Below are 24,827 nucleotides of genomic sequence, written 5' to 3'. Positions count from 1 at the left end.
TGTCTGGTCCAAATTAATCCCTGCTGTTCACTCCATTGAAGCCAATGGGATATATTTGTCCCAATTTTAACACTGATATTCTTGGTATAGAGACAGTTCTCTAGCAGAATGTTAGCAAATGACCTGATGAAAAATTAAACAAGTTTGCCAGTCACCACAGGAAATGTTGCTGCCAGGAATTTAAAACAATAAACCATGGCATATGCCTTCCTACACCTGTGCCCTCATATAGCAGCTCGGTCAATTTGTAATTTTAAAGCTACATAACTAGAGTCATGCCTGGACTAGGAAAAGAGATCATGTTTTAAATTGTGTTAGCTAACTGATTGTAACATGATTCTAAACAGGATTTTGCACCTAGTCTTTACAGGCTAAATCACAGTTTAAAATACATTAGCTAGATGGATCACAACAAGGTAAAACATTTGTGATAGACCCAGGCCAGTTGGGTATAGCAGAAGGCAGATATACTGGCCACTGGATTAACAGTTTTCTGTTCCCTGACTGACCAGAGCAGAGAACACCTGACTCTAATTAACCTGCAAAGAGTCAGGTGAGGCCATTAAGCTAATGTGACCACCTGACTCTAATTAAGGCCCTGCTGATACTATAAAAAGGGCTCACTCCAGTCAGGGAGAGGAGGTGTAGCTGAAGGGTTGGTTAATGAGGACACCCTCAAACCACTGGTAAGGGAGCACTAAGGTAAGGGTGAAGAAGGGAGAAGCAGGAGAGCTGTGGGGAAGTGACCCAAGGAAAAGTAGCAACTCTGACAGTGAAAGGTTGGCTGCCAACAGCTGCTACCATTAGGGTCCCTGGGCCAGAACCCAGAGTAGAAGGCGGGCCTGGGTCTCCCCCCCCCCCCCACTACAGGAACATCCCCTGGTAGGGGAAGTCAGGCCCCTGTCAGGACAGGAGGCTGAACTGTTCTGAAATAAGCCCCCAAGGACAACAGAGACTGTGGGAGGTCTCTCACCAACCTCCTTGCTGGCCTATGATGAACAGGGCTCAGTAGACTGTAACCCTGGTCCTAGAGAGAGAAGGGCTACATGGAGGGTCACAATGAGCCACTGAGGCTAGCATAAACCGCCTAGAAGTGCAGGACCCACGGGGGCAAGGTCAGAGCTCTGCCATGCATTTTAAATATGCCTTGTCTTGTCTTGTCTTGTTTGACACCATGTTAGTTTCAATGTGTTAGCGTACATGTTTTAAACCAAGTCTATATATCCCCAATCTAGATGTGATCTAAATGGCCACAGAATATGCTGCTAGTGTTGTTACAACATGATAAATAGGTTTGGGATGATGGCTGAAAATGTAGACTTCTTTTTATGTTCTCATAAATTCAGGAATGAAGGGTGCCACATCTTTAAATTATCTGCAGGACATTAATTAAAAATAACAGGCAAACTCCTTGTAATCCGGTGAAGTATGTTTTACTGTACAAGTTGCTAACTTGTTTCCTTTTAGGTTTCCCCTCCTCTGCATTTGGACAGCTAACCATTAACATATTGTGTATTAATCTCAAAATAGGCAACAGCTGGCTGAAAACCAAGAGACAAAATTAAATTGTTATCCAATTTAGTTTCTGCTGTGTTTTCAAGTTTAAACTGGCATCAGTTGAGAAATTCATTTTTTTTTAAAAGGCACATTCCTACTTAACTAATCTACACCCTTGGTGTTTTCAGAGCTACATCTGTTTGATAGTGGCAAAAATAAATTCTTGCTACTTCTTATTCCTCTGAGCCCTGTAGAGCCAAGCTGGTAAGAGGGAGCGAGTTGTGTACCAGATTACTTTTAATGTATACATAATTCATATTTGATGTAGGGGTAGAATTCTAAAAATTTTATCTTTAAAAGCAGACTGACCAAGCTTGCCGTTGTCACTTCCAGCCAAAAGTATTGACAAGCAAAATCATGATTGTTGAGTAAGAATAAAGAGCAGATAGCATTTGGTGTTGGGGAGGTTTATCTGGATGATAAAATCCATAGGTGGATATTTAAACATGACCTATTTTTCTTGTCCAGGCACTACCATAGTTATTTAGTCTTTAAAATTACAAAATTGATGAGCTGCCCTATGAGGGACATGAGCATAGGCAAGCATATGCCATGGCTTATTGTTTTTAATTCCTGGCAGCAACATTTCCTATGGCGACTGACAGACTTGTTTAATTTTTCATCAGGTCATTTGCTAACATCCTGCTAGAGAGCTGTGGATTGTGTTGATCTGCCTTTACAATAACTTTCAAAATTGTGTAAGGGGAAAAAAGAGAAACAAAGTGGTTTGTCCAAAGCAAGAAATAAATCCGAAATGGCAATAACCTCCATAGACAGGACACCTGTGTAAATTCTGTGTAGGAGATGCATGGTATTGTAAGGGGCAGGCTAACACCTGTCAGATCCAAAGGATCTATAACTGAGAGAACACAAACTGCTGAAGAAAGAGGGAGGACACCTGAGAAGCCAAATGGGTCAGAGTGGAGAAAGGTGTATCCTTGAGATTTCTTTGCTATAATTATATGAATTAACTTTTGCTGATTGTGGCTCTGAGCAAGCTCCCATTGCAAGCGTGGGGGAGGGTATTTCTATAAGACTACAGTGGCAATTGGATCTGGCCCTATAGCACATGATAGATATATTATGGAGACTACTGAGCTATCCCTCCCCCCCTGGAGACTGTTTGTTTTGTTCTGGTTTTTCTCTTCATAATCAATCTTGTTTTTAATTAGGCCATTTGAGGCTTGACTTGTGTTGAGGGAAAGACCCTGCAATAAGTCCTTGAATGGGTTACAACCTTCTGACCCCTTAAGGCAGTGAGGGAGAAAACAGCCTGGAGGAATTAACTGAAGCAACTCCCTCAGTAGTGCTACCCCTAATACTGGCTGCAGTGAGAAAGGGTCAAGTGACCACAAGGAGTGACAGGAGCTCAGTTTTACCAGCTGTGCAATCCCAATGAAGACAATTGCACTGATTTAATTGGGGGTCACTAGATGCAGATTTTGAATGGTGATTGCACAAGTGAACAAGAAGATATAATTCAGTCCTCTATTTTAAGTGGTGATGCACAAGAAGGAAAGAGCTTAGGTTGAATTTCAGGTTCCAGGTTGAATCTGCAGGGATGGCCATTAGAAGAGGACATATTTCTGTTGTCAAAATGAACACATTTTGATCTGGATGGCACTGCGAGAGAATAAAAATGGAACCTTACAATGCCATTTTCAAAGGGTCACTGTTCAGAGTAGAACCACACTTGAAGGATTAACTGCTTCTTTTAAACTCTTGATACTTAGCAGCAGGGAGCCCTTTGCTTCTATATCAGATGCATTTTTGCATTGACACTTAACACTGGGAAATCTGACTCAAGATTTCAGACTGAAGGAGGTTAATATGTCTCAGGATCAGTGTCCTTGTACAACACATTTACTTACTGCACAGTGACATTGTAATCTGGCTGTATTTAAAAATCACTCGTGTAAGCAGATTCCAACTTGTACCATTTCTTTCATGCAAACAGCACTTTCACCTCACACTAATTAGCAGTAATTAATGTATCCAAAGTAATGCAGTATACATTCAGCCAATGCACAGGATGAAGCAGCCAGACACAAATATTGTAGTTTTAAATCTTCGTATCATAGAAGTGTCAAAATATTATCAGGAGAAAACCAATTCCTAAACTGTAGCATATGTTTTTCTAAATTATGTCAAGGTGCAGTTGCTTTGCTCTGAGTACTCCCACAATCTTGCAGGAATTCTGTTTCATGAAATTCTCTCTGAAATGCCCATGTAAATTTAATTGACAGCCAGCTCAGAAAAGACTTATCACATGATTCCTTTCTTCCCTGCTTTGTGGGTTCACAAGGTTGCAGACCTGTATGTGGTGTCTTCCTGCTTAGAGAGGTTTCTACATGCACTATACAGTCAATCAGCGCTTGAAGTTGTGGTTCTGCCTACTGGGGAAAGGTAAGAGCAGTGATGAGCTGCCAAAATATTAACAACCGGTTCCCTCCTCCTCACCCCACGAGGGTGACCCCCCCACCCCTCAGGGACTCCTGCCCCGCCCCCAGGGCCCCTGCCCTATCCACCCCTGTCCCTTAACTGCCCCCTGCCACCCCTCCAACCCCTCCTCTTATTCCTGATAGCCCCCTGGGACCCCCGCCCCTGCCTGCCTCCCACTGCCGCGTCCAACCCCTGGTCCTTCCTGACGGCCCCCCCAGGACCCATGCCCCCATTCAATTCCCCTGTTCCCTGCCCTCTGACCACCCCCAGTCCCGACCCTAATCCACCACCCTCTCCCTGCTCCCTGTCCCCCTTACCCTGCTGCTTGGAGATGGGAGCCGTGCCACCCAGAGTCGGGGCTGGGAGCCACAGGTGCTGGGCTGCAGTCGGGGTCCAGGTCGGCGTCTGGGTCCAGCCCGGAGCCTCATCGCCCAGCCGGAGTCGGGGTCCGGCGCGGAGACGCGCCGCCCGCCAGCCAGAGTCAGAGCTGGGGGCCGGCGCAGAGCCGTGCCGCCCGCCCGGCCAGAGTCGGGGCCAGGGTCCGGGTCGGCGTCAGGGTCCGGCCCAGAGCCGTGCCGCCCGGCCAGAGTCGGGGCCAGGGTCCAGCCCGGAGCCGGCGCCGCCTGCCCGGCCAGGGGTCCAAGCCGGCGCCGCCCGCCCGGCCCAGGGTCCGAGCCGCCCAGAGTCGGGGCCGGGGGCTGGCCTGGAGCCACGCTGCCCGCCCGGCCAGAGTCGGGCCGGGTCAGGGTCAGAGCCGGGGGCCGGCCGGGGATGCGCGGCGCCTCCCCCCACCCCACCCAGCTTACCTGCAGGAAGCTGCTGCTGCTTCCTTCTCAGCCCTCCCAGGCTTCCCGCGCTAACAGCTGATTGGCGGGAAGCCTGGAGGGAGAGCCTTCAAAGGAGGAGACATAGCTGGAGCCAGGTGAGCTGGGACTGGGGGCGGGGCGGGGCGCTGCGCTGCTGGAACCTTTGTTAAATTTAAAAGCCCTTTACAACCGGTTCTAAAAGGGTTTCTAAATTTAACAACCGGTTCGTGCGAACTGGTGCAAACCGGCTGCAGCTCACCACTGGGTGAGAGTATATATTAGTGCTCTCCAGTAATAAATAATAAGCATTTATAAAGCACTTTATGGAACCAAACTGTAAGGTAAATTGGTTGGTGAGATTGTATTAACTACATGAGCACCCTGCTCAGGCTGATTCAAATTGAGTTGCACCAGTTTAAGCCTTTACTGAATTAGACCTCAAAGCATTCTACAAACATTACAGTTTAAGATTAGAAAAAAGTCAAATGTCTCATATATATGATAAGCCTTCTAGAAGGGCTTCCTCTTGCCCTTATACACTCATGGCAACTCAGATGGAGGGGTGCTTGGATGTCTGGACCATCCTAAGGTAAAATTATGAGACGATGGCAGGCAGGATTTACCATGAGTTTGGGATAGACTTGTGGAGTGATTTGCGTGGGAGATGAGAGCATTCAGAGCTCTTCAAAGGGGCTCTGATCAGCTCAGGATCAGACCTACTATACAATTTGAAGCTGAAGGCTGATGCTGAGAGGTGTATGGATTGGAGCTAACAGGGATGGGGGAATGAGGTAAAAGACCGAGACACATAGTTTAATGAGACTTTAATAATCTGACAATAGAGAGAAAAAAGAGTGAACCTCTCCTTACACAAACTCTTAAACACAGCTACTGAATGTCTCCTTGAGGGGGGAAAAAGGGGACTGTTTCACAAGCAGGGAGAAAAACACTTCCCCTTCTACCTGGTGCGAATAAGCATTCTGAGGAACATGTGTTTATATTTATATTTATAGATATAGATAGATGTATAGGGGTGTGTGTGTATATATACATATATATATATATATATATATATATATATATATACACACACGTGTGTATATGTGCTATACTTACAAACAGCATGTATCAGTTCATGCAGACAGAAAACTAAGTGGGGACATCAGATTCATATATCTGATGTCCTAGTTTAGTTTTCTGTCTGAATGAACTGATACATGCTGTTTGTAACTAGCACTAAACCAACCTGCATGGTTAAAACTATTGTACAGCTGAAACTGGTATCTGAAGGCAGAATTTGTGCCCTACTCTTTTTTTCATGAAAAAAAGTCTCATTTGATATATAGGAAAAAGCCTTATGATATTTTAAAAGCAGCAAAGAGTCCTGTGGCACCTTAGACTAACAGACATATTGGAGCATGAGCTTTCGTGGGTGAATACGTGCATCCAACGAAGTGGGTATTCACCCATGAAAGCTCACGCTCCAATACGTCTGTTAGTCTATAAGGTGCCATGGGACTCTTAGTCTGGATCTGTAAAAGCAGCAAACACGGCTACCCCTCTGATACTATGATACTTTGAGAAAACTAAAGTATGTAATTTCTTTCAGGTCGTTTGGCAGACCCTTTTAAAACTGAATACCCTTTTATTTATTTCTTGCAGTGCAAACACTGTGACTATTTGAAGGAGTGGACCCAGTGTACTTTGGTCCCAAAAGTGTTATTTCAAAATTGCAAATCTTTTTTTTTTTGCATGCTAGAGATAGTGAAACATCTGTAAACATTGACCATGTGTCTCAATTTGTTTTAAAAATCAATAGTATTGTAAGCAGAGTCAGGATGAGCTCTACTCTGACATCTGGTGGTGAATTATAGGGAGTGTGGAAAGGAATTTCAGGTATTTCCATTGGCACACCCACCCCACCTAGCATAGCCCACGGCAGCCTGGGATGGTTATTTTGACAGCTCTGGGATCCCCAATTTCTTTGTTATTGGGGCACGAGAAATAAAGTGTTGTCACCCTGATTATGTGAATGAGGAACTATGAGACTGCTTTATGACAGATGTCTCACCACACCATCAATTAAGTAGCACTTGCTAGACAAGGGACATGGGTGCCAAAACCCAGTGAATTGAGAGAGGTTGGGGACTGGTGTGTGTACCTGATGGTATGGGCCCCTTTTTAGGGCCTGGAACACCAATTGCACATCCTCCTCCTTCCACTGTTGAAGAGCAGAGCTAATTTTGAATCCATTAGGAGTCCATCTAGAGGCTTCTGAGCTGAATTCACGTTGGGCTAATGGTGCACCAGCACTGGGGCTCCCCTACTACAAGCTGAAATCACTAAGCTGAAATCACTAAAAGAGCTAAGCTTACTGAGCTGAGATCACTGAGTGCTGTGTTAACTAGTGGGGGAGCCTGAAGATCTATCACTAAGCGGCTGGCAGAGCGGAGCAGTTTGCAGCACATTGGAGCAGCCCACGGAACAGTGAGCAGAGTGGAGCGGTTTACGGGTTGACTGGAGGAGCGGCATAGCTGGTGTAGTGGAGCCGGTCGTGGTGAAGGCTGCAGCAGAACTCCATGGAGAGAAGGAGCAGTTGCCCCTGGCCCACGTAAGGTGCCCCTTAACACCCTGTGTACACACCCTCCCACCATTTCCACCCAGGCTGGGGAGGGGAAACTCTGCAGATAAACTTTTGAACTCTGGGGTGGCACTGACCAGAGACAGAGACTTTTGGGGTGATTGGACTTAAGACCCTAAGGGGGAAAGGACATTGCCAAATGTACTTGGAGGTGGGTTTTTTTGCTTATGGTTTGTGTTATAATCCTGTTTGTGGTGGTTCTCCAATGTGATGCCGCATTGTTTCCCTCCTTTATTAAAAGGATTTTGCTACACTCGGACTCTGTGCTTGTGAGTGGGGAAGTGTTGCCTCTTAGAGGCAACCGGGGGGGTGGTATGTAATTGTCCCAGGTCACTGGGTGAGGGCTCGAGCCGGTTTTGCATTGTGTTATTGAAACGGAGCCCCTGGATACTGAACCTGGCCCTTGTTGCTGCCAACTCAGAGGGGCAGAAGGGTTACAGTATTACATGTCATATAACTTAAAATAGTACTAGTTTTATAGTTGGATATATTGGAATTTGGTACAGAGGGCAGTTAATACTTTTATACAGTATGTGTACAATAAGAACTTTGCTGGGCCTTAAAATGTTAGGACCAGATAAGAGAAGAACTAATATGCAGCTAATAAAATAGGGCTCAATGCTGTGAGGTGTGCTGACCCCTCACCTCTTATTGACTTCAAAACTGCTGCCTGTCAGCCTCTTGCAGAAACAAGTCCTTAGTTCTCATAAGTGCATTGTACAGAGAGAGTGTTAGACGTGCAGAGCCTTTTGCTGATGTCCTCAAAAGTGGGTGCAGCTGTAGGACACTATTTTGTGACTAATGCATACGTGATCTGTTAATGTCTTGTATTAATGCACTAAAACATACTTACCAATGGAGTCTAAGATGTCCTTTTAAAAAAAAAAAAACCTCCATTTTTGTGTATATAGTGATAAACCCAGGCCAGTTGGGTACAGCAGAATAGCCGAAGGCAGATATACTGGCCACTGGATTAACAGTTTTCTGTTCCCTGACTGACCAGAGCAGGGGCTGCTCCAGGCTAATGAGAACACCTGACTCTAATTAACCTGCAAAGAGTCAGGTGAGGCCATTAATTTAATGTGACCACCTGACCCTAAGGCCCTGCTGATACTATAAAAAGGGCTCACTCCAGTCAGGCAGAGGAGATCCAGGGAGCCAGAGGAGAGGAAGTGTGGCTAAAGGTCTGGTTAATGAAGATACCCTCAAACCATCGGTAAGGGAGCAGCAGGAGAGCTGTGGGGAAGTGCCCCAGGGAAAAGTAGCAACTCTGGCAGTGAAAGGTTGGCTGCCAACAGCTGCTACCATTAGGGTCCCTGGGCCGGAATCCGGGGTAGAGGGCGGGCCCGGGTTCCTCCCAACCCACCACTACAGGAACATCTCCTGGGAGGGGAAGTCAGGCCACTGTCAGGACAGGAGGCTAAACTGTCCTGAAATAAGCCCCCAGGGACAACAGAGACTGTGGGAGTTCTCTCACCAACCTCCTTGCTGGTCTATGATGAAAAGGGCTCAGTAGACTGTAACCCTGGCCCTAGAGAGAGAAGGGCTACATGGAGGGTCACCATGAACTACTGAGGCTAGCATAAACTGCCTAGAAGCGCAGGACCCATGGGAGCAAGGTCAGAGCTCTGCCACAATATATGTCTTGCTGGTGAGAGATGCTATATTGACAGCTGTGGAAATGGAACTTTTCTGTTTCCCCACAGAACAGGGACAGCACAGGTGGTAATAGTGCAAGTTTTCCCTGTTCCCCACATTGCCTCACTTCTGTACCAGTATCTTACTCAAGTTCATCCCTCACCCTCCTGTCTGCCCCCATTCAATCCTTGACCTCTCTGATGAGACTTCCAAATTATGGAGGTGGCAACTTTTGTGATGTGTATACTTGACTGTTAGCTGAAGGTGTCAGTCCTCTTCCTAATGTCACAAAGACCAATGGACAGGCTGGTGTCACACCTGACCTGGGCACAATTTAAATAAATGATGCCTAGAAATGAAAGGGTCCTTACATTCTCCCATCATCAATCCTGTACTACCATAGTTTTTTGCACAGTCTGTTACTGTTATTCTAAACTATGTAAATTTAAGAGTTGGTAGCTCTGCCTATATTTAAGGTTGCCCATTATAAGACTGTTTTCAGTTGCTTATAACTTTGCCACACTGCAACCATTTGGGCTGAAATTTCCGATGCCAGGTATGTGCCTCATGCGGAACTTGTTTTTGAAAGTTTCAGCAAAGGCATGTCAAGCATTTCTGAAAATGAGGTTGGGGAAAATACTGTTTATCCCATGTTTAAATTTTTTTTTTTTAACAATTGTTTAGTTGAGAAGATCTAGCACTTCCATGTTTTGGAACTAGGACTTGACCTTTGGCTAGGGAATTGCCTTGGTGCCTTTTGCTGTTTCTCTGTAAAACCACCCACATTTGACCAAGTTGTAAGCCTCTGAAAAATTGCAGGTCACACATGCTTGTTAGAGTTTGGCAGCTAAATTCTCAGATTCTTCCGTGAATTCAATTCTCTCTGCTTCCACCTTAAAATGACTGACTTCAATACTGATGTTCCTCAATGGGACTATTTGTATGAGTTACTGACTGCCATTGTGAATAAGGGGTCTGTAATCCAGCCCTTTGAGTTTAGCAATCTCAGCCCAATTAATGTGCATCTCTAGAGGGCATGTCGGGGGGGGTGTCAGGCTATATGCATACCATCCCTTATCTTTCCTGTGCCAGGTTGCAATTTGTCTTTGAGTAGACAAAATCATCTATGCAATGATCTATGCATTGTTTACCTCTACAATTTCTGTGTTATTCACAGTGGCTAGTCCAGAACCTGCTCCATTTTTAAAACAAATTGAAAGCCTGATATCTTTCCCTGAAACATTGAGAACTGAAACCCCTGCAGCCTAGAATTAGTATGTAGCCTCTGGATGGCCTATGGCTATAAAGAGATACTTGCTGTATACCATGAATGAATTCACTAATATTCTTGTAGTGTTAATTTTTTTAATAGGTATGAACCTAAACTGAAACTTTGCTATACTTGAGCTCTTATTTATGGTGCCTTAGAAGTTACAGAGGGAACTGAGGTGACCATGGCATTTTGATTGTGGAAGCTGCCTATATTCTTTTGATGGTAATTTATTACACCATGCAGAGTGTGACAATGCATATTTTCAAGCAAAGAAGTTTGAAACAAGTGATTTCTCTATTAAAAAAAGACAATGAATGATGATGAATTGCATCACTTTCCACCAACTTCTGTTTGTCCTTTGTACTTTCAAGTCCTGATGCTGTCAATGGGGCTCTGCAAGCTCCTCTGCTGTTACCTTTCTTTGTAGTTATGGGCTGTATTGGCAGCTCAGTTGGAGAAGCTAGCCCATGGGCAGGCTCCAGTAGTGGCCAGGAAAAAGATCACATCATCCCTTAGCACAGTCAGTGGAAGCCCCAGTAGCCCCTCCCATCTTCATTTGCTTCAAATTGGTTCAAAAAATCACAAATTGTATAGTCCTCTTTGGAGACCTGAAAGTGTAATCTCTGTGGAATTAAGGAGCATGGGTGTTAGCTGGCTGGGAAATGGGGTATTGGACAGTGTAACGGGTCGACTCACCCCTGCGGCGCCTCCTGCTGGTGACTCTGGGGAATTAGCTCTTTCCAGCCCGGGAGCACCCTCTGCAGGCCAGTGATCCACCTGTTTTCTACTGGCCTCATGTCCCTCCCAGGACCCCAGTGCCCCTTTAACCGGGTTTCCCCTTCCCAGGGGAACCCCCACCCTACTATCCCCACTTCGCCTCAGTATTGGCTACTGCCCAGTCTCTATCTAGCCCCCATTTGCTGGGGCAGACTGCAGTAGCCAGCACTCATCATCAGCAAAGGGGGTTTGGACCTGCTGCCTTGGCCTACCCCTAGGTTGCCCCCTGCAACCCCCAGTACCTTTTGGCCTGTGCTAGGCCGCAGCCTGGGGTTTTCTAGGCTGGAGCTTCCCCAGTTCCTCAGCCTTTCCCCAGCCCTGCTTCACCCTAGGTACCTTGTCTCAGCTCCTAAGCAGCCAGGCCCATCTATCTCTATAACCAGAGACTGTCTGGCTTCCCTGGCTGCCTTATAAAGCCCTGCTGCTCAGTTTGGGGCGTGGCCCCAGCTGCAGCCACTTCCCCAATCAGCCCAGCCTTGAAAGCAGCAGCTCTCAAGCCCTGCCAGGCCACTTTTAAACCCCTTAAAACCAGGAGCAGAGGTCCACCCTGCTACAGACAGCTATGAATGTGAGAGGGGGTTCAGGGCTCCCTGGAAACAGGAGGTTTAGGAATGAAGAAATCAGGTAACTAGCTAATTGGGATTAATTGTCTGGGTGACTGATTAGCACAAATCTAGCCCTGTACTTACCACAGTGGGTGGTCAAGCAAACAGTTGATATTATTGGATATATAGGTGGTATAGAATGCATAAATCTCTTGAGTGAGGCTAATTATAAGTAAGGATACGATTTAGTCATGGAGGTCAGAGAAGAAATGGTTTTGTCCTCCCTCCCCCTCCCCGGGCTGGAGCCAGTGCACCCCCTCCCCCGCCCAGCAGCTTCGGCTGGGAAGGTAGGCTGTAGCTTTGGCCAGGGTGAGGGTTGTGCATTCCTCCTGCCCATAGCTTGGGCTGGGGCTGTGCGACCTCCACCCCCATGGCTGTAGTCAGGGCAGGAGCTGTGTGGACCCCACCCCCATCCTTTCAGTCAGGGCTGGAGCTGGGGCTGTGTGATGCTGTGGTTGGGGTTAGAGCCAGGGCTCCATGCCCTTCTGGCTATGGGGGCTGTGCACCCTGCCCCCCTGCTGCTTTTGGCCAGGGGTGGGGCTTTGGCTGGAGCTGGAGCCGGAGGCAGTGAGGCTCTGGCTGTCAGTCCCCCTGACCCTCCATGGTGGGGCTCCAGCTGTCATCCCCCCACTCCCCTTTTATTTTCAGTGAAAGTCACAGACAGGTCACAGGCTGCCGTGAATTTCTGTTTATTGCCTCCGAACTGTCCGTGACCATTACTAAAAATAACCGACAAACTCTTACCCTTTTATATAAGCAATGAAGCGCACAAAAGCCTCTGAGTGCTTAGAATACCTGAGAACCTGAATCGGTTGTAACAAATCTACTTGAACTCTCCTTGCTAGACACTCTCCTGACTTCTGTGAGGGCATCTAAATGCTGCATCTTGTGTGCCCTTAGCTTGCTGGGACGGGGCAGAGTTTAGGCACTCTCCGTGGGTTTGGGACCTCGTGTCTGCAGGGGCAGCTCTACGTTTTTTGCTGCCCCAAGCACGGCAGTCAGGGAGCCTTTGGTGGCACTTCTGCAGGAGGTCCGCCGGTCACACGGATTCGGTGGTGGTTCTGCAGGTGATCTGCCGGTCCCGCGCCATCAGCGTACCCACTGCCGAATTGCCGCTGAGGTTGCGGGACCGGCAGACCTCCTGCAGAAACGTCGCTGAAGGCTGCCTGACTGCCGCCATCATGGCGACCGTCACGCCCCACGGCTTGCCGCTCCAGGTACGTGCTTGGTGCGCTGGTGCCTGGAGCTGCCCCTGTGTGTCTGACATCCTTCTTGGCAATGGGGATGTCATGATCCAATTGCCTAGGCCCTAAAACTAGTGCCACCTCAGCAGCTCTTGCATGTTCCCTAGCATCTCACTGAATGTGTGGGCCTTCTGGTTTACCGTTAACCTCTTCAGGAGTATGCGACAGTGAAGACAAATAGACACCCAGACTTTGCATGGGATTCTAAAATGCAATTTACTATTCATTTAGCATGAGAGATGCACAGATTTAGACAAAATAATAACACAACTCTATGCACTTTCCCTGCCTCAGTTTCCTCCTGAACTCTGGACAATTCTTTGGGCATAAGACAGAGTCCTCTAAGGAGTCCAGGGTCCTTCCTCTGTCCAGGATTCTTCCTCTGCCCTCTTACATATGGCTTCTCCATCCAGCAGAACTGGAAACTTTAGATCCACAGGACAGATGGCTGCAACTTGAGCAAGACAGGAAATGAAAGCAAAGGTAGCTAGTCACTCAGCTAGTGAGTGGGCCAGTTAGTACAGGAGGATGAGGCGTACACTGCCGGGGGTTTACAGATATTTGCTGAGAGCAGAAGGATGTTAAGATTCAGGAATCCTGGTAGTGAGGGTAGTATTCTCTAGTGCTTAGATCCTTCTGCCCTCAGCCCCTTCAGCCTGTCCGTGTCCTGGTTTACTCCCTCCACAATCTTCTCATCCCAATCCCTGCATCTTGATTACATGTAGGGTGACCAGATGTCCCGATTTTTTTATAGGGACAGTCCCGATTTTTGGGTCTTTTTCTTATATAGGCTCCTATTACCCCCCCTCCACCCCGTCCTGATTTTTCACACTTGCCCTCTGGTCATCCTAATTACATGTCCAAGACCCCACTGGCTCCTCATCCAAATACGTTTTCCCTTCCACCCCCTTCAGCACTGTCCCACTCTCCTCCCCTCAGCCAGCTCACCCGCCCCTTGCCTCCTCATCCCAGTCTCCCCAAGTGCCCTTTAAGTTCTACATCCCCATTTTCCTACTGAGTCTCCCCAGTCAGCACCCCTCCAGGCTTGACTACTCACTCCTGCATTCCAGCCAGGCTGCCGCTGCCTCCCTCCTCCATGCTGCCTGGGCCCCCAGCAGCAGGAGCATCGAGAGCACATAAGAGATGGCCTTGCTGCTGTCGGCTTCAGTGACCAGCACCACAGCAGCCCCTGGCTGTCAGAAGTGGCAGTTGCTGGGAAAGTGCAACTCACAGCCCTGCAGTCCCAGTGCATGCCGAGTGTAGACAGAATCGCTGAAGAATTTAGCAGCTAAACCCTAACAAGTCTCTGAGCATGTACAAACTTAGATTTTCAGAGGCTTATAACTTGTCCAAATTTGGGTAATTTCCCACCAGGATGGCAAAAGGCCCATCTCCATCCCTGATTCCAAGATGACCCCCCTCCCCATCAGTTTTCAAATCCCTGCTCCAGAGCATGGAGGCTCTGTCTAGACCTTCTCAACAAAATGATTGTGAGGAATTTTTTAACATGGGCAAAACATCATCATTTCCCTTTGAAGCATTCTGAGAAATGGTTGAACTGTTTTGGCTAACATTTTCCAAAAACATTTTGCCCGAAGCAAACACCCAGCGTGGGTAATTCCAGTCCAAATGCTTACATTTTGGCAAATTTATAAGCAAATGGGTCTTATAATGGGAAGTGTTGGGCAACCACAAGTAAAGATGTCATCACCTGTGCCACCTATAATATGAAGTAAAATTTTGGTTAAGAATTCATTTAACTTTGAAGACACTGATTCAGCTAGCTAGCCCCATTAAGAAAATCATTTAAGTATGTGCTTAACTTTAAACACATTTTCCAGTATCAATTACTTCAATGGGATGCAAGCACAAGGTTAATCATGCACTTCTAAAGGCTTTGCTGCATAGGGATGGATTTAAGAACATACTTAAATGCTTTACTGAATTCATGATCAAAAGATTAAGCTTTCAACAGCTAAATGTATGTAATAATAAATACTATACATTAATATGAGCCCATGTGAATTAGTAAATTTGAAGTGTGTTGAATTTTATCTAAGCTGCAGGAAAAGAAATATAAAGTCAAACTTTTGAGAAATCTGATCAGTTATTTCTTATGTATTATTTATTTCTCATAACATAGCATCATATGCAGAGGTTATTGCAATGTATGGGCCCAATCTTGCAGTGTTTACTTCTGTGAGTAAGAGCAGATAAGGAAAATGATCTTGAGGTTAAGGCAGTAGATGGGCATTTAGGAAAATGGGTTCAATTTCTGTCTCTTCCAGTGACTTTCTGTGTGATATTGGGCTATCTCTAGTAGAAAACAGAATCTTCAAAGAGAGATTTTGTTGAAAACAGAGTTTCAACTGGCTGTAGGCCTGACACTGAATTGGTCAGTGCCCTGATTTCTCTTCTGTAAAATAAGAATTCTTCCTCCTCCTTTTTTGTCTAGTTAGACTGTAGATTCTCCAGGGCAGAGACTATCTTTGTGCCTGTGCAGTGCCAAAGCGAGGCCCAGACTGGGCTGGAATTTCTGGATGCTACAGTAATACAATACCTAATAATAATAAATTAATAATGTCATATGTTGAACAATAATGCATTATCACATGTTAAAGGGAGCAAAATATATAATTCTCATGCTGTCAGTGTGGAAAGTAAATTGTTTTCTCAGAAAGGAAACTGATATGTGCAAGACCTTGAAGGCTTCAACCTAATGCCTTTTTAACAGACAGCATGTTGAATGGTGATGTACAATCACTACAAACACAGAGCTTAGTCCATCATTATTAATTCTTCTACACACTTACCTAAAATTTGCCTTTCAGTACTCCCTCATTTCAATATTGGAATAGCTTGTTTAATACAGAGGCTTCCCCTGAAGGATTTAATATCTGACTATGGTATTAAAACTGATTGCATCTAAAGTAGAAATAGAAAAATGAGACTAATCCCCCAGAGTCTCTGAACCATAGAAGGCCAGATCTAAATTAATAAAGACAGAAGAGAACCAAATATCCATTAATCCCTTGAGTATTAGTTCAGCAGTTGTGTATTGTTTGCCCTACCCTATATATTTTACCTAACTGCCTTTCAAAACTTAAACTACCTGCTTCCACTGCGGTAAACTGTGCTACACAGTAGGAAAAAGAACCAGGAGTACTTGTGGCACCTTTAGAGACTGACAAATTTATTTGGACATAAGCTTTCATGGGCTAAAAGCTTATGCCCAAATAAATTTGTTAGTCTCTAAGGTGCCACAAGTACTCCTGGTTCTTTTTGCTGATACAGACTAACATGGCTACCACTCTGAAATCTGCACATTAGGTCAACTGATCTATGTAGAAAGCAATTCTGCTTAAATTCCTTTAAGGTCTGACCCTTGTTTCAGTTCATGTCTCCTGCTTCCCCTATTTGACACAAGTTCAAATAGCCAATAGACCAGACATGGCTAGCAAACACTAAGCAGGGCCGGCTTTAGGCCTATTCCACCAATTCCCCCGAATCGGGCCCTGCGCCCAGTGAGAATCCCTTCCCTGGCTAGAGGCGCCTTTTTAATTTTTACTCACCTGGCGGTGCTTTGGGTCTTCAGCGGCGGATCCTTCACTTTCTCCGGGTCTTCGACGGCACTTCGGCAGCGGGTCCTTCAGTGCCGTTGAAGACTTGGAGCGAGTGAAGGACCCACCGCCGAAGTGCCGCTAAAGACTCAGAGCACCGCCTGGTGAATACAAGCCCCACGTGTTTTTTTACATGTGTTTTTTTTTTTTAAGTCATCCCTGCCAGGGCCCCTTGGAAACTGTTTGAATTGGGCCCCGCACTTCCTAAAGCCGGCCATGACACTAAGGTGTTAATGAAGAAGGCAATCACTCCCTCACCTGTGGCTGAATGGCTGGTTAGGAACAGCTGGGATAAAAAACAGCAAGGCAGACAGAGCTGGCTGGCTACTGGAGAAGCTGAGAGCCAGTCTAAAAGAGCTCCATAGTATGGGACTGAGAAGCCCCTCAGAGAGAGCGCATTTCTTGGTAGAAGGGTTCAGGGAAGGCTACTATACAGCAGATGCCTGCGAAGGACACAGGTAGGAAGCAGCCTGGGGTGGGCAGCAGGAGACTTAATCACCCAGTCCTTGACTGCTAATCAGAGGGTGAGTGGGCTGGGAAGCAAGTGTGTCTGGGTCCCCCTACCAGCACCCATCCCAAAGTGGGGAAGAGACTGCTGAAGCCCAGATTTGGGGTGATGGTCCTAGCATTTTTCTGACCTTGCACAAAAACATTGGACTTTAAGTCAAAACAGGGACAAAAATACTTTTGTTCCTTCCCTGGTGAAGCTGGGAGGAGGAGAGTTTGGGCCCTGTGACTAGCTACTGGGGGCTATCACAGGGCTCTTAGCACCTTGGGGTGGGACCCCCTTACTACTCCAAAAGGGGACAGACTCAAGTGACTCATCCAAAGGGCTGGAGCTGTAAAGAGATTCCAATCCCCACAGGCCATGCTTCTGAACTGGGACAAAAAGGGAAACTGAGGTCAGACCATTGTTATCAAGGGTTTGGCCATGAGGGGGCACATTGAAGGGTGAGAGGCTTGATCACATGGATTTGTGGGTTTAAACTAGGCCAGAATGCACCCATGTGCAGTTCAGCCTCCAATTAAGAAGACTGGGTGCAGAGTTGATCCAAAAAAAGGGTTTTGTTTTTGTTCCCCTCCCCTCTCCTGGTGGAAAAACGTTGAGTTTCTGGCAAATAATAGAAAACAGAAGTAATTCTACCATAAACCAAAATACTCTAAATAAGACATGCTGCTGCATTGTCTTATGGGAGACGAAGCTTGGGTGCCTCATGCATCCATTCTCCTCTGTAGGCCAAGCTCCATGGTCAGACTACCTCTCCCTTAATACAGCACATTCTCCCCTCTTGGTGAGGGGACATGGTACATCGTGGCAGTCACATGGCAATGGTGCATAATGGAAGATGAAGTCCAAGTGGGAAGCCCAGGACATAGAGGAGAATGGGTCCCTCATGCTCCCAATCTATAACTCCATGAGGCACTGTAGCAGTATTTCAGAATCAAAATATTTAAATTGTTGGCTTAAATAATCCAGTTTGCAATCTAAAACCAAAAACTTATTCAGTTTTCAGGTGTTCAGCTTTTTCCAATTTGAAATATTGAGGGGTTTTTGGCAGAAAGCAGGTACTTTTTGCTTAATTTTGTTTAGTTGAAAATCCAATTTCCTGATTAAAAATAGTTTTGATAGAAAATTGTCTATAGCTCTAATAGGTAGCATTCCACCCGTTTGCACCATAGTTTCGTGAAGAACTAGCACCATTATTTTGCTTGTGATGTACACATCACATGCAGCAGATATACTGCCATGATCAAATCAAAATTTGAGTGCCAGTTCCATTTGATAGTCATTTTACTCTGATTTTGTGCAAGGTCAGAAAAATGTATTTAGCCTTGTGTTCAATACCTCTCTTTATATTCTAATATTTTGTGTGCTTTTTTTTGGTACTTCTAAGTATTGTTCCAAAGGAGTCTGAATTTTGTCCCACACTGATCCTTCCCTTGATTTGTTTTGAAATATCTGATTGAGAGACTTATCAATCATCCTTCTGCTTCAAAAGCAGATGTTTCTGCTATTTGAACTAAAGAATAATCTTCTAAATTAAATTTAGAGGTGGACAAATACTGCAAGCCAGATCTGGTTTAAAGTTTTCAAAATTTGATGATGATGCAGAATGAAAAACTGGGTAAAATGTTTGTTTGGGGTTCCCCCCACCCCACAGCAGCCTCAACTACAAATAATATGTTTATAATCACATGATTTAAAATGAATTTGTTTTGCCATGTTTGCATGCATTTTGTGTCCTCCTTTCCTTGAATATCCAATGAACAAGATTACTGGCAGGAAAGGTAACAAAACAGCATTTTTAACAAATATTGGAAAGTATTTGCAGACAGTGAATATTGAATTCCCTAAATGTTACTAGTATTTACATTGGAAATATGGTTCTAACGGCCATGCACACCCAGTTAGGGAAGACAAACATACTGTTATCTTTGTGTCTAATCAAAACTAATACAACTAGAATACTCACTATGAACTGCTCATGCAAAATCTCCTGAATGAGAAGTAATCAGTGAATTAATTTTGAATAACACACAAATTAAGGCAAACTTATGTCTTATGGGACAGTTCAGAATCAAAGGTTTAAATCGATTGAGAGTAAATTACGTGCTCCACATATTTGCTTTGCTCTAGGTATTGCACACACTCAAGCAGGCCTGACATTCCATCCAGCAGGGAGTAGTTAATACACATACACATTGGCCTCTACATTACAAAACCAACATCTGTCAGAGCTCCTAGTCTGCCCATGCGATTCTGAATTTGATTCCCCTCTTCTATTATGCAGTGCTGAGTGTCTAATATGTCTCACTGTCTGTACAGCAGTGTGTCCTTTTGTAGGATCTATAGCCTTTGTCCCTTATTGCATGTTTTTTTTCTTGGTTGTTGATACATGAAATGACTTCTGGTAGATGTAGTAATGTTTATAGTCACACTGTTCTTGTTACCTTGTTTTCATACAGAAGTGTTTTCCCCTAATGCTATTCAGTTTAATCCTCCAGGACATTTAATTGGCCACCAAATCCCTATTTCATTCCTGCTGACCTTTTGCATTTTATCATTTTTGTGTGATACCCTAGTGAGGTCTTTCTCAACATAGAGGTAAATTAGGTGGTAATTACTGGTATTCCAATAGGATGCTAGACACTACTGTGTGACACATCCTGTCCCAAGGAGGTTACAGTCTAAATAGATAAAACAAGCCAAACGGTGGGAGGGAAGCTGGAGTCTTCAGCAAAGTGAAGTGACTTGCCTAAGGTCACATAGTAGGTCAGTGGCCAAACTGGGAAGAGAACCCAGATTTCCTGGTTCCTAGTCCAGTGCACTATGTATTAAGCTACACATCTGAAATTCTCTTGGTTACCTCTAATATTGTAGCCTCAGAAATTCTATCAGCTTTGTTGTGATGTGATTTTGATAAATTCATGCAGCATATCTTTATTCAAACTAGGTGTTCCAGTCAGATATATCTAATGTCTCTAATCCAGGGGTCCCCAATGCGGTGTCTGTGGGCACCATGGCGCCCACCAGGGCATCTAAGTGTGCCTGTGTGCTGGCCGGTGGACGAGCATCCGCCGAAATGCCGCTGACAAGCTGCATCATCCAGAGGTGTCACCGCCGATTTTCAGTGGTATTTTGGTGGCAATGCCTTTAGATGGCGCTACTTGTCGGTGGCATTTCAGCGGCAATGCCTATTAAAGTTGCCGCTTGTCGGTGGAATTCAGCAGATGCTTGTCCACTGCCACGGTCCTCCATGGCTCATCGTCTGGAGCCTGCCATATGAAAAAGGTTGGGAACCACTGCTCTAATCAATATTTTCCCTTCTGATGGAGTCAGCCTTTCTGCTCTGTGGCCTGGTCTACACTACGTGTTTAAACTGAATTTAGCAGCATTAAACCAATTTAACCCTGCACCCGTCCACACAATGAGGCCCTTTATATTGATATAAAGGGCTCTTTAAACCGATTTCTGTACTCCTCCTCGACGAGAGGAGTAGTGCTGAAATTGGTATTGCCATGTCAGATTAGGGTTAGTGTGGCCGCAAATGGGCGGTATCCCACAGTGCACCATTGTGACTGCTCTGGAAAGCAATCTGAACTCGGATGCACTGGCCAGGTAGATAGGAAAAGCCCTGCGAACTTTTGATTTTCATTTCCTGTTTGCCTAGCGTGGAGCTCTGATCAGCACGGGTGGCGATGCAGTCCCAAATCCAAAAAGAGCTCCAGCATGGACCGTACGGGAGATACTGGATCTGATCGCTGTATGGGGAGACACATCTGTTCTATCAGAGCTCCGTTACAGAAGACGAAATTACAAAGCATTTGAAAAAATCTCCAGGCTATGATAGACAGAGGCCATAGCAGGGACTCAGCACAATGCTGCGTGAGAAGCGTAACGGAAAGCCAAAGAATCAAATGGATGCTTAGGGAGGGAGGGGGGAGGGGGGTGTACTGAGGACTCTAGCTATCCCGCAGTCTCTGGAAAGCACTTGCATTCTTGGCTGAGCTCCAAATGCCTCATTCATTCATCATTCATGCCCGTCACCCCAACCGGGGTATGGGCCGCCAACCACAGATCTCCATAGTCTTCTATCCTGGGCCATTCGCTCTAGCTGGTTCCAGGTATAGCCCATTTTTTTGCTATCAACCTGGAGGGTCAAAAACATTTTCCCGGGTGTTTCAGGGTGTATGTTGTCAATTTATACCCTTCCCCCCCCCCGAAAGAAAAGGGAAAGAAAAAAGTTTCTTGCCTTTTTTCAATGTCACCCTATGTCTACTGCATGCTGCTGATAGACGGGCTGCTGCAGCGGTGAACACCACTATCCCCTGCCTGGTGGCAGACGGTACAATATGACTGCTATCCATCATCATCATCAGCCTGTGAGTGCTCCTGGCTGGCCGCGGTAAGGTCGGCTGGGGGCGCCTGGGTAAAAATAGGAATGACTCCCAGTCATTCCCAGCAGATGGTACAAAAGGCTTGGTAACCGTCCTCATCATAGCAGCTGGAGGCTGAGCTCCATCAGCCCCCCCTTTCATGTCTAAAGAAAAGATTCTATACTGCCTGGACTATCATAGCAGCTAGAGGCTGTCTCCCCCTCATTTTATCTCACTAAAAGTCAGTGTTTCTTATTCCTGCATTCTTTATTACTTCATCACACAAATGGGGGGACACTGCCACGGTAGCCCAGGAGGGTTGGGGAGGAGGGAAGCAATGGGTGGGGTTGTTGCAGGGGCACCCCCTAGAATGGCATGCAGCTCATCATTTCTGCAGGATCTCTGGGGCTCTGACACGGAGCGGCTGTGCTCTCAGGTTCTCTAGTACACTTGCCTCATATTCTAGGCTGGACTGACTCTATTTTTAGACAAAACATAGGAAGGGAATGACCCGGGGAGTCATTCCATTTTTGCCTATGCGCCCCCGGCTGACCTCAGCAAGGCCAGCCAGGAGCACCCATGATAGCAGCAGACAGTACAGAACGACTGATAACCGTCATCTCATCGCCAATTTACAATGGCAGATGGTGCAATATGACTGGTAACCGTCTCTGCTATCTTGCAAAGGCAAATGAATGCTGCTGTGTAGCAGTGAAGTAGCGCATCTATCAGCAGCATCCAGTACACATACGGTGACAGTGACAAAAGGCAAAACGGGCCCCATGATTGCCATGCTATGGCGTCTGCCAGGGCAATCCAGGGAGAAAGGGCGTGAAATGATTGTCTGCCATTGCTTTCACAGAGGAAGGATTGAGTGATGACATTACCCAGAATCACCCGCAACACTGTTTTTGCCCCATCATGCATTGGGATCTCAACCCAGAATTCCAATGGGCAGGAGAGACTGCGGGGACTATGGGATAGCTATGGGATAGCTACCCACAGTGCAATGCTCTGGAAATCGACGCTAGCCTCAGTATATGAACGCACACCGCAGAATTAATGTGCTTAGTGTGGCCGCGTGCACTTGACTTTATACAATCTGTTTTAAAAAACCGGTTTCTGTAAAATCAGAATAATCCTGTAGTGTAGACATACCCTGTATTTCCTTAGTAGTCCCTGGATCCTTCTGTCTGTTCTGTATGACTTTATTATATACATAGTGTGACATTGCACTCTCTATGTTTATGGAAGTATGCTTATAGGTGTAAATATACCACAACTGGAATATGCTTTATGTTTGATATGCCATGTGACTTATCTTTGCAACGGTTATGATCTACTGAACATATTCATCCTATTTGTATGCATGTATCATTTTTAGATCTGAAGTTATGGACGTTGGCTCTATGTTTGTATTTGAAGTGTTTGCTGTAGGAAACACATAAGGGAGGTTTGGCCAATGTATTGTGAAGGGGCTATTCAAGTAATTGGGAGTACTTAACTAACAATGGACTTTGGCATCTCCCAATCCACATCTGAGCTTTCCTGGGAACATTCAAACTAACATATAAACCATGGCGTCTGCCTGCAAAAAGCTGAATCATTCATGGACATGTGACTTGCCCAGGTGGCTGCAAACTCCATCTTGTTCTTCCGTGCAAAATCAGAGCAACAAGGGGGTTTCTGCCCACAAGAGAATATAAAAGGCCCTGGAAGCCCCTCCATTTTGTCTTCAGCTGGCTCAAGAGATGCCTGAAAGGAACTGGAACAAAGGACTGTAACTGCAGGGGTGTGAGTGATTGCTGAACCCAGACCATAAACTAAAACATTGGTCTGGTCTGAAAAGGATTGTACCTGAGATAATATCTAGGCTGACCCGATGACAAAGATGAAATATCGGGATGCAGGGAGGCGGAGCCAAAAAAAAAAGCTGGAGCGCTCCCCCCCCCCGCCACCAGTGGCACAGCCCCATCTCCACCCAACTCTCAGCTCCAACCCCCGATATACTTCCCCTCCGGCTCCCCCATCCCCTCACTCCTGGGCCCAGCCTGGGCTCCAAGCTCTGCAGCTGAGCCATGCTCCGGGCCCCTCCTGCAGCTCCCGGCCCAGCTGCTTTCTGGGCTCCGTCGCCCCGACCCCACAGCAGGGGCTGCTCCACCCTGCCCCACCCGGGACACTCCCCCCGGGCAGCCCCGCTCCAGCTGCGGGGAGCCAGGGGACCCACCCGGGCAGGGGGTGAACCAGGCAGCCAGCCAGGAGCATGTCCGCCCCACGTGTGTCTCTGCCCACCCAGGCCCTGCCCACTCTGCACTGCCTGCGGCCCCACCATGCTGTCCTGCAGGCTGGAGCAGCCTCCGCGCTGCCCTCCCGGCCCCGGCCATGGCCTGTGTGCAAACCTGGGAGGGAGGAGGAATGCGGTGTGCTTGGGGAAGAGGCAGGGCCAGGGGAGGGATCCAATGGGGCAGTGAGGGGGCGAGGCCAGAGCAGGGATTTGGGGAGGGATCCAATGGGGGAAGGAGGGGCGAGAGCCCCTCCGCGCTCCGCCTGTGCACTGGAGCGCAGGGCAAAATTGCTTGTTTGTCCCATCCGAACATCAGTCGGGACGCGGGACAAACAAGCAAATATTGGGACAGTCCCGATAAAATCAGGACATCTGGTCACCCTAATAATATCTAGGGTGAGAAGTTAGTATTTGTAACTAGATCCTTAGTGTATTAAGTTAGCCATGCCTATTTTGATTTATTTTACTTAGTAATGTACCTTGTTCTGTCTTGTTCAAGTGTTACTTGAAACCACTTAAATCCTACTTTTTATACTTAATAATCACTTTTCTTTATTAATTAACTCAGAGTAAGTGATTAATACCTGGGGGAGCAAATAGCTGTGCACATAGGCGGCAGGTTTGTATAATTTTTGGTGGGGCCCAAAATGGTGGTGCCCCCCCGCTCCCGCCCTGTAAGCCGATATAAAATGAAGCTACAACGCGTCAGCGCCACAAGATTACAAGGGTCAATTAAAAGTGGAAAGTCAGAAGCAGCACTTGCCTACTTCAATATACAGTATTATATTTTGTTGTACCTGTTGTGATGAAGTGGGAATGTTCTTAATATTTTCTCTGAATACTGTGTGGGTGCCTCAGTTTCCCCTGCAAGATGCCAACTGAAGGTGTTGGGGACAAAGAGATCAGGTGGCCTCCTTGTCCGGAAGAGACACAGAGGCCAGAGGAGGGAGTGTCAGTTTGGAGCTGGCTGGGGAAATGGGGAGAGACTCAGAACTTGGTTCTGGGCTCCCCACCCCGCAAGATGGACCTGACCGAGGGGTTCTGTTTTCTGTACCAACAAGC

At 46.4% G+C, this 24,827-nt stretch overlaps 1 long non-coding RNA gene across 2 annotated transcripts in view; it reads left to right on the top strand.

The window, feature by feature from the left end:
* Window positions 1-610: 610 nt before the first annotated feature.
* The window catches only part of LOC120397984, a 38,670-nt gene continuing 14,453 nt past the window's right edge, over window positions 611-24,827 (top strand). The window contains exons 1-3 of one of the 2 annotated variants that reach the window (XR_005594117.1): window positions 611-686; window positions 3,863-3,963; window positions 7,214-7,464. This is a non-coding gene — a long non-coding RNA (uncharacterized LOC120397984). Of the gene's footprint in view, window positions 687-3,862; window positions 3,964-7,213; window positions 7,465-24,827 lie in introns of those variants that run through there. The other variant, XR_005594118.1, reaches the window with a different exon arrangement.

The sequence above is a fragment of the Mauremys reevesii genome, linkage group 1 (genome assembly GCF_016161935.1).
Source record: "Mauremys reevesii isolate NIE-2019 linkage group 1, ASM1616193v1, whole genome shotgun sequence".
Taxonomy (NCBI): Eukaryota; Metazoa; Chordata; order Testudines; family Geoemydidae; genus Mauremys; species Mauremys reevesii.
This window is presented reverse-complemented; position numbering and strand designations above follow the sequence as displayed.